Genomic DNA, 8,710 nt, shown 5'->3' with positions numbered 1-8,710 from the left:
AAGGCGGTCCGGAGATATTCTAGCCCGATGCCATGAAGGGCTTAAAAGGTCATAACCAACACTTTGAATTGTGACCGGAAATGGATCAGCAGCCAATGCAGACTGCAGAGTGTTGGTGTAGCATGGGCATACCTAGGGAAGCCCATGATTGCTCTTGCAGCTGCATATTGCTCTTGGCTCCCTTTTTAAAAAACAACAACACTGCACATTGACAAAAACCAGCAGTCCCCATAAAGCCAATAAGCCCATTGCAATTCCACTCGACAGCAGGGAAATGTTTAATTTACACTGCTCAAAATAAAGGAAACGCTTTAAACAACACAATGTAACTCCAAGTGAATCAAACTTCTATGAAATCAAACCTAGGAAGCAACACTAATGACAATCAATTTCACCTGCTGTTGTGCGCATTCAACCTTGTACAGAACAAAGTACAGTGATCCCTCGAGGTTTCGCGATCTCGATCTTCGCGAAACGCTATATCGCGATTTAAAAAAAATATTAATTAAAAAAAAACCACTTCCGCGTTTGGCTTCGGGAGTCAGCTGGGAAGCGGCGTGGCTGTTTTAAAAGGTCGCAGCCGGCCTGGGGGGCTTCCCAGCACCCCCCCGAACCCCCAACCTGGGTCTTCCCGGCCGCCCACGCAAAGGGGAAACCTCGGCTCCTCGCTGATGCCCACCGCTCGCCGCCCGCCAGCAAGAGGGGGAAGACCCAGGGAAGGTTCCTTCGGCCGCCCAGCAGCTGATCTGCTCGGTAGCGCAGCAGCAGCGAGGAGCCGAATCGGGGTTTCCCCTTTGCGTGGGCGGCGGGGAACGCAAACTCCACCATCTACGCATGCGCGGCCATAGAAAAAAAGGGCGCGCATGCGCAGATGGTGTTTTTACTTCCGCAACCCTACATCGCGAAAAATCGATTATCGCGAGGGGTCTTGGAACGGAACCCTCGCGATAATAGAGGGATCACTGTATTCAATGAGAATATTTCATTCATTCAGCCCTACGATGTGTTCTTTGAGTGTTCCCTTTATTTTATTTTTATTTTGAGCAGTATATGTATGTTCCCTATCAGGAATCCGCCCTTCTGGTTTGAGCAGGCAACCGGAATCTTAAATGTGATCCCGGTCTCCTGCCTTGAGCACACCCCTAGGTGGTGACAGACGCACATGCCTCCTGATTTCTCCGTCCGCCCCTCACTCACAAGGCAGCAAATGTGACTGCGGTGCCTCTCACCCACACGCGGAGAATTAACATGAGAAAAATGCATGTGATGGGGAGGGCAATCCACATTTCCTGGGGGGAGAGAGAGAGAGAGAGAGGTCGGAGAAACCTTGTTCTTGCACGGTGCAAACAAAACACACACTCCCGCTAGTTTTTGCAGAGTTGTGTTTTCACAGCTTGTTTGGAAATCTATCTATTTGTCAAACAATTATAGTATTTATTTATTTATTTATTTATTTTATTTATTCATTTGTCCCAATACACAAAATACATAGGAAGAACAAAAAATTCCTCTCTCTCTCTCTCTTCCTCCCTTTCGCTCTATTTCTCTCTCCCTCTTTCTCTCCCTTCCTCTTTTTTTCTCTATCTCTCCATCCCTCTTTCTTTCTCTCTTCCTTCTTTCCTCTTTTTTCTCTCTTTCTCTCTTTCCTCCCTACCTCCCTCTATGTCTTTCTCTCTCCCACCTTCCCTCCCTCTCTCTCTCTCTCTCTTTCTTTCTTTCTCCTCTCTTGCTTTCTTTCTCTCTTGTTCTCTTTCTCTCTCTCTTTCTTTTTTCTCTCTCTCTCGTTCTCTTTCTTTTTCTCTCTTGCTTTCTTTCTCTCTCTCTCTCTTTCTCTCTCTCTCTCTCTTGCTTGCTTGCTTTCTCTCCCTTTTGCTCTTTCTTTCTCTCTCTCTCTTGCTTTCTTTCTCTCTCTTTCTTTCTCTCTCTCTTGTTTTCTTTCTCTCTCTGAGCTTTGCGGCACACCTGACCATGTCTCACGGCACACTAGTGTGCCGCGGCACACTGGTTGAAAAAACACTGGTCTGGAGGACAGAAGGAAAAGGGGGGACATGATCGAAACATTTAAATAAGTTAAAGGGTTAAATAAGGTTCAGGAGGGAAGTGTTTTTAATACAAAAGTGAACACAGGAACAAGGGGACACAATCCTGAAGTTAGTTGGGGAAAAGATCAAAAGCAACGTGAGAAATATTATTTCACTGAAAGAGTAGTAGATCCTTGGAACAAACTTCCAGCAGACGTGGTTGGTAAATCCACAGTAACTGAATTTAAACATGCCTGGGATAAACATATATCCAGTCCTAAGATAAAACACAGGAAATAGTATAAAGGCAGACTAGGTGGACCATGAGGTCTTTTTCTGCCGTCAGTCTTCTATGTTTCTATGTTTCTATATGATAGGTGAAAGAGAGGAAAGACAATTGGACAGGGGAGGAAAGGCACACCAGTGCACTTATGTACGCCCCTTACTGGCCTCTTAGGAACCTGGAGAGGTCAATCATAGAGAGTCTAAGGGAGAAGTGTTGGGGGTTAGGGGTTGACACAATTGAGTCCAGTAATGAGTTCCACGCTTCGATAACTCGATTGTTGAAATCATATTTTTTACAGTCACGTTTGGAGCGGTTCGTATTAAGTTTGAATCTGTTGCGTGCTCTTGTGTTATTGCGGTTGAAGCTGAAATAGTCATTGACCGGTAGGACGTTGCAGCATATGATCTTGTGGGCAATACTCAAATCGTGGTTTAGGCGACGTAGTTCTAAGCTTTCTAGGCCCAGGATTGTTAGTCTATTTTCGTAGGGTATTCTGTTTCGAGTGGAGGAGTGAAGGGCTCTTCTGGTGAAATATCTTTGGACATTTTCAAGGGTGTTGATGTCTGAGATGTGGTATGGGTTCCAGACAGATGAGCAGTAGTCTAGGACGGGTTATAGAAGTAGTTATAGGATGGTAATTTGTACAAATAAAACATTAGATAAGTAATGATAAAAAAGAAATGATAGCAGACAGTAGGACAGGGATGGTAGGCACAATGATGCGCTTATGCCCCCAGGAGTTCCTGAGTACGCTGATGATACCCAGCTTTACATCTCCACCCCATGTCCAGTCAACGAAGGCAGTGGAAGTGATGTGCTTAGTTCTAAGTTGCTTCTCTCCTTGTTTAGTTTCCACCCATTGCTTCTTGTTCTACCCTCAGGTGCTTTGGAGAATAGTCATAGAAATGACTCCCTCTTGTTTGGGGGGAAACCCCTGAGATACTGAGATTCATCAGGAAAGACTTAATGAACTCAATCTGTATAGTCTGGAGGACAGAAGGAAAAGGGGGGACATGATCGAAACATTTAAATATGTTAAAGGGTTAAATAAGGTCCAGGAGGGAAGAGTGTTTTTAATAGGAAAGTGAACACAAGAACAAGGGGACACAATCTGAAGTTAGTTGGGGAAAAGATCAAAAGCAACGTGAGAAAATATTATTTCACTGAAAGAGTAGTAGATCCTTGGAACAAACTTCCAGCGGACGTGGTTGGTAAATCCACAGTAACTGAATTTAAACATGCCTGGGATAAACATAGATCCATCCTATGATAAAATACAGGAAATACAGTAGTATAAGGGCAGACTAGATGGACCATGAGGTCTTTTTCTACCGTCAGTCTTCTACGTTTCTATGGAAGACTGCTATCCTGTCTCCCCTGGTCCTTCTTTTCATTAAACTAGCCATGCCCAGTTCCTGCAACCATGCTTCATATGTTTTAGCCGTCCAGTCCCCTAATCATCTTTGTTGTTCTTCTCTGCATCTCAATATCCTTTTTGCATCGTGGTGACCACGCTGTGTGACCTTACCCAGGCCTTATAAAGTGGTCTTAACACTCCGTGTGATCTCGATTCTTCCCCTCTTTTTATGCAGCCTAGAACTGAAAGGCTTTTTTTAAAAAAAAAAATCCCTCTTCCTTTCACATGTGTAGCACCCTGTGACTTAGAAAACAGTGTGTTATTATTAAGTATCTCCTCCCACACCCCAAGCCCACTCACTGGTGCCTCTAGCTAGGTAAGTGAGTTTCCTTTGATGTTTCTGCTTCTTTCCCTTTCAAAGGAGAGAATAGGAGACCTTTTTAGCGGAAGAAATTGCTTGCCTTCAAGTAAAACCTGAACGGGTTTTTTTTCTGGGATCATGTGAAGCTTCGCAGGGTATTTATTTTATTTTGTTTTTATTTTACATAATGAAGGTTAATGAGATTAACCATGTCGAATATACAGGGGGTGGACCAAAAAATGGAAACACTTGACTTTTTGGCATCATAATGTTTGAACATGTTCAAATCAATCAAAACGTGACACATTTTAATGTTTTTTTGATTCTGTTATTTGATATGTTTTTTTTTTAAACCACCATAAATTTAAGGAAATTGGTTATCACCTTCTAGAAATGGCAGACCTCTCAGACTTTCAAAGAGGCCAAATTGTTGGTGCTCGAATGGCAGGCGCTCGTGTAACAGAAAGTGCCCGAATGTTTGGCGTTTCAAGAGGTCATGTCTCAAAAGTAGTGACTGCTTTGGAAAGAGAAGGGAAAACGTCCTCAGTCAAGCACAGGTCTGGTCAAAAGTCGAAGTTGCCTGAGAGAGACTGTCGGACGCTAAAGCGAGTCTTCGGAGAGGGGTGGCATACAAATCTAATACATTGAAAATTGAATTGAATTGAATTGTTAGAGCGGATCGCAAGACCGCAGCTCCTAAAATCACTGCAGAGCTCAATAGACATGTACAGAACCCAGTTTCCACAAAAACTGTTCGAAGGGAGGTTCACAAATCTGGATTCCACGGAAGAGCTGCAAGGAGTTTCCATTTATTTATCCACCCCCTGTATATCAAAGAAAGGAAAGGAAAGGAAAGGAAAAGAAGGAAGGAAGGAAGGAAGGAAGGAAGGATGGATGGAAGGAAGGAAGGAAGGAAGGATGGATGGAAGGAAGGAAGGATGGAAGGAAGGAAAGAAGGAAGGATAGGAGTGAAGATATAAGAATAAAATGCAATACATCAATGGAGGATAGAGAAAGAGATATATGAGTGGAAGAAAAGAAATATGAGATATAGGAGAGACAATTGGACAGGGGACGGAAAGCACCCTGGTGCACTTATGCACGCCCCTTACTGACCTCTTAGAAATCTGGAGAGGTCAACCGTGGATAGTCTAAGGGGAAAATGTTGGGGGTCAGGGCAGGGTTGCCACTGTGGAGTCCGTTAGTGAGTTCCACACTTTGACAACTCGATTGCTAAAGTCATATTTTTTACAGGCCAGTTTGGAGCGGTTAATATTAAGTTTGTATCTGCTGCGTGCTCTTGTGTTGTTGTGGTTGAGGCTGAAGTAGTCGTTGACAGGCAGGACGTTGCAGGGTAGGAGTAACCTGTCATGTTAAAAAGCGTCCCCTTTAATTCCAGAGCCACTGGGGATCCCGAATCTGAGCTTCAAACCCAGTTGAACGTTCACATCCCTTGTCCCCCACCCGCCCACAACCTTGTCACGTTGCCCACTCAGGTTGTGCCAGCATGGCAACTCCTTCCGCTTCCGTCCAGGTAGTAGACATAGGATAGCCTTGAACTTCTGGAAAGAATGCTTAGTGGCTGCACCTGCTCTCTCCTGAAAATCACCCCTCCCACGTTCCCATAAACATCAGGTCTTCTAGACTAGAGCAGTGTTTCCCAACCTTGGCAACTTGGAGATATTTGGACTTCAACTCCCGGAATTCCCCAGCCAGCAAACGCTGGCTGGGGAATTCTGGGAGTTGAAGTCCAGATATCTTCAAGTTGCCACGGTTGGGAAACACTGTTCTAGAGATAGTATGACAACCTGTTAATTTATCGCCAACTTCTGCACTTCTGGCTTGACAACAATGTTGTCCCCCCCCCTCACCCCAAGGTTTTCTACTAAGGACTAAATTGGGTTTTGAAAGGAGAAAGGCTTAAAGGGGCCGTTGTTGCCTTGAATCATCCCTCTGCGGGCTTTTGCTGGGAAAGATCCCAAGTTCAACGTCTTTCATATTTTTAGATTTGAAGACAGAAGGTGACAGATGCTGGCGGGTGGGGGTGGGAAGAGACACCTTCCATTAGCTCTGCGACCTTCCTAGATAGAGAGGGGTGGCTGTTTCAAGCAGTCTCAATCTTCTGGCTGCTTTCCCCATCACAAAAAGAAGAAGAGGAAGAAAGAGGAGGAGGAGGAGGAAGAAGAAGAAGAAAAGGAGGGAGGAGGAAGAAGGAAAAAGGAGGAGGAGGAAGAAGAAGGATAAGAAAAGGAGAAGGAGGAAGAGGAAGAGGAAGAGGAGGAGGAGGAAAAGAAGAAGAAGAAGATGATGAATAAGTAGAAGAAGAGGAAGAAAGAGGAGGAGGAGGAAGAAGAAGAAAAGGAGGGAGGAGGAAGAAGGAGGAAGAAGGAGAATAGGAGGGAGGAGGAACGAGGAGGGAGGAGGAAGAAGGAATAAGGAGAAGGAGGAAGAGGAGGAGGAGGAGGAGGAAAAGAAGAAGAAGAAGATGATGAATAAGTAGAAGAAGAGGAAGAAAGAGGAGGAGGAGGAGGAAGAAGAAGAAAAGGAGGGAGGAGGAAGAAGGAGGAAGAAGAAGAATAGGAGGGAGGAGGAACGAGGAGGGAGGAGGAAGAAGGAAAAAGGAGGAGGAGGAAGAAGAAGGATAAGAAAAGGAGAAGGAGGAAGAGGAAGAGGAGGAGGAGGAGGAGGAAAAGAAGAAGAAGAAGATGATGAATAAGTAGAAGAAGAAGAAAAAGAAAGAGGAGGAGGAGGAAGAAGGATAAGAAAAGGAGAAGGAGGAAGAGGAGGAGGAAGAAGATGAGGAGGAAAAGAAGATGATGAATAAGTAGAAGAAGAAGAAAGAGGAAGAGGAGGAGGAAGAAGGAGGAAGAAGAAGAAAAGGAGGGAGGAGGAAGGAGGAAGGAGGAAGGAAAAAGGAGGAGGAGGAAGAAGAAGGATAAGAAAAGGAGAAGGAGGAAGAGGAGGAGGAGGAGGAAAAGAAGAAGATGAATAAGTAGAAGAAGAAGAAAGAGGAAGAGGAGGAGGAAGAAGGAGGAAGAAGAAGAAGTAAAGGAGGGGGGAGGAAGGAGGAAGGAAAAAGGAGGAGGAGGAGGAAGAAGAAGAATAAGAAAAGGAGAAGGAGGAGGAGGAAGAGGAGGAGGAGGAGAAGAAGAGGAGGAGGAGGACAAAAGGATAAAAGGAGGAGGAGGAGGAAGAAATTCCAACCATTATTATCTACTCCTTCCAGCTTTGATCACGCTCCAAACAGAGTCCTTTATTTTATTTTATTTTGGGGGGGGGGGGTGGAAATATAAAATCATGCCGATAACCCCTGGGATAAAGCTGCAGGGTTCCTCCTTCTCCTCCCCTCCCCTCTCATTGTACCCTCCCCTTCCCCCTCTCTTTTCTCTCCCCAGGTGCCCTTCCGTCTCCCTCCCTAATGCCTGCCCTGGGTTGCCGTTTCCGAGGATGCGATTGTGCTTTATTGAATCCCCAGCTCAGGTCGTTGGGCTTCCTGTGCGTCGTTGTTGTTGCTGTGTTGTGTCTAATCTTGCTTTTCCCAGTAAATTTGATCGGCGCAGGAAGTGGCATCCTAGATGGAATGGAAAGTCGATTGAAAGGAGCTCTGTTTCCTTAAAGAGAGAGAGAGAGACAGAGAGAGGGAAAGAGGGAAAGAGAGAGAGAGAAAGAGAGAGAAAGAGAGGGAAGGAGGGAGAGAGAGAAGGGGGGGGAGAGAGAGGGAGGGAGGAAGAGAGAGAGAAAGAGGGAAGGAGGGAGAGAGAAAGAGGGAAGGAGGGAGAGAGAGAGAGGGAGGGATGGAGGGAGAGAGAGAGAAAGAGAGAGAGAGGGAGGGAGAGAGAAAGAGAGGGAAGGAGGGAGGGAGAGAGAGAGAGAGAAAGAGGGAAGGAGAGAGAGGGAGGGAGGGATGGAGGGAGAGAGAGGGAGGGATGGAGGGAGAGAGAAAGAGAGAGAGAGGGAGGGAGAGAGAAAGAGAGGGAAGGAGGGAGAGAGAGAGAGAAAGAGGGAAGGAGAGAGAGAGGGATGGAGGGAGAGAGAGGGAGGGATGGAGGGAGAGAGAGAGAAAGAGAGAGAGAGGGAGGGAGAGAGAAAGAGAGGGAAGGAGGGAGGGAGAGAGAGAGAGAAAGAGGGAAGGAGAGAGAGAGAGGGAGGGAGAGAGAAAGAGAGGGAAGGAGGGAGGGAGAGAAAGAGAGAGAGAGAGAGAGAAGAAACACAAAAAACCCCTCCTCCAGTTCATCGTTATTCTCCTCCTCCACCCCCTCCCTCCATCTTCCCCCCAAGGGCTTCATATGCTATGAATTAATGCCTTTTCTTTATGCTGAGCTCCAGTTACTGCATTGCAGAAACGGCAAACTCTCTCCCTTTCTTCTCCAGCAAAATATCTATATCTCTCTCTCTCTATATATATATATCTGAATTGCATCTCGTGCCAAGGATGCCTTCTCTCCATCACCACCACCGCCCGCCCCGCTAGCTACCTCCGGCACAGTGAAAAGCTGCCCCTTTGCCAAAAGTCACATTTTGGATGGCTACTAGTTTCGCGTATTTATGGTGCCTGAGTCATCAGCTCCCCTTCCGATTGGCTGCGGACTCAACACCCCGGGGACTGCCAGTCAGTTACAGCCATTCTCCGCTTCATTCACAGGTTTCTTTAGCTTGTGCACAGTGAGATCCATTCAGAAAACTTC

The sequence above is a fragment of the Erythrolamprus reginae genome, chromosome 10, assembly GCF_031021105.1.
Source record: "Erythrolamprus reginae isolate rEryReg1 chromosome 10, rEryReg1.hap1, whole genome shotgun sequence".
In the NCBI taxonomy this organism is placed as follows: Eukaryota; Metazoa; Chordata; class Lepidosauria; order Squamata; family Dipsadidae; genus Erythrolamprus; species Erythrolamprus reginae.
Note: the sequence above shows the minus strand (reverse complement) of the source record.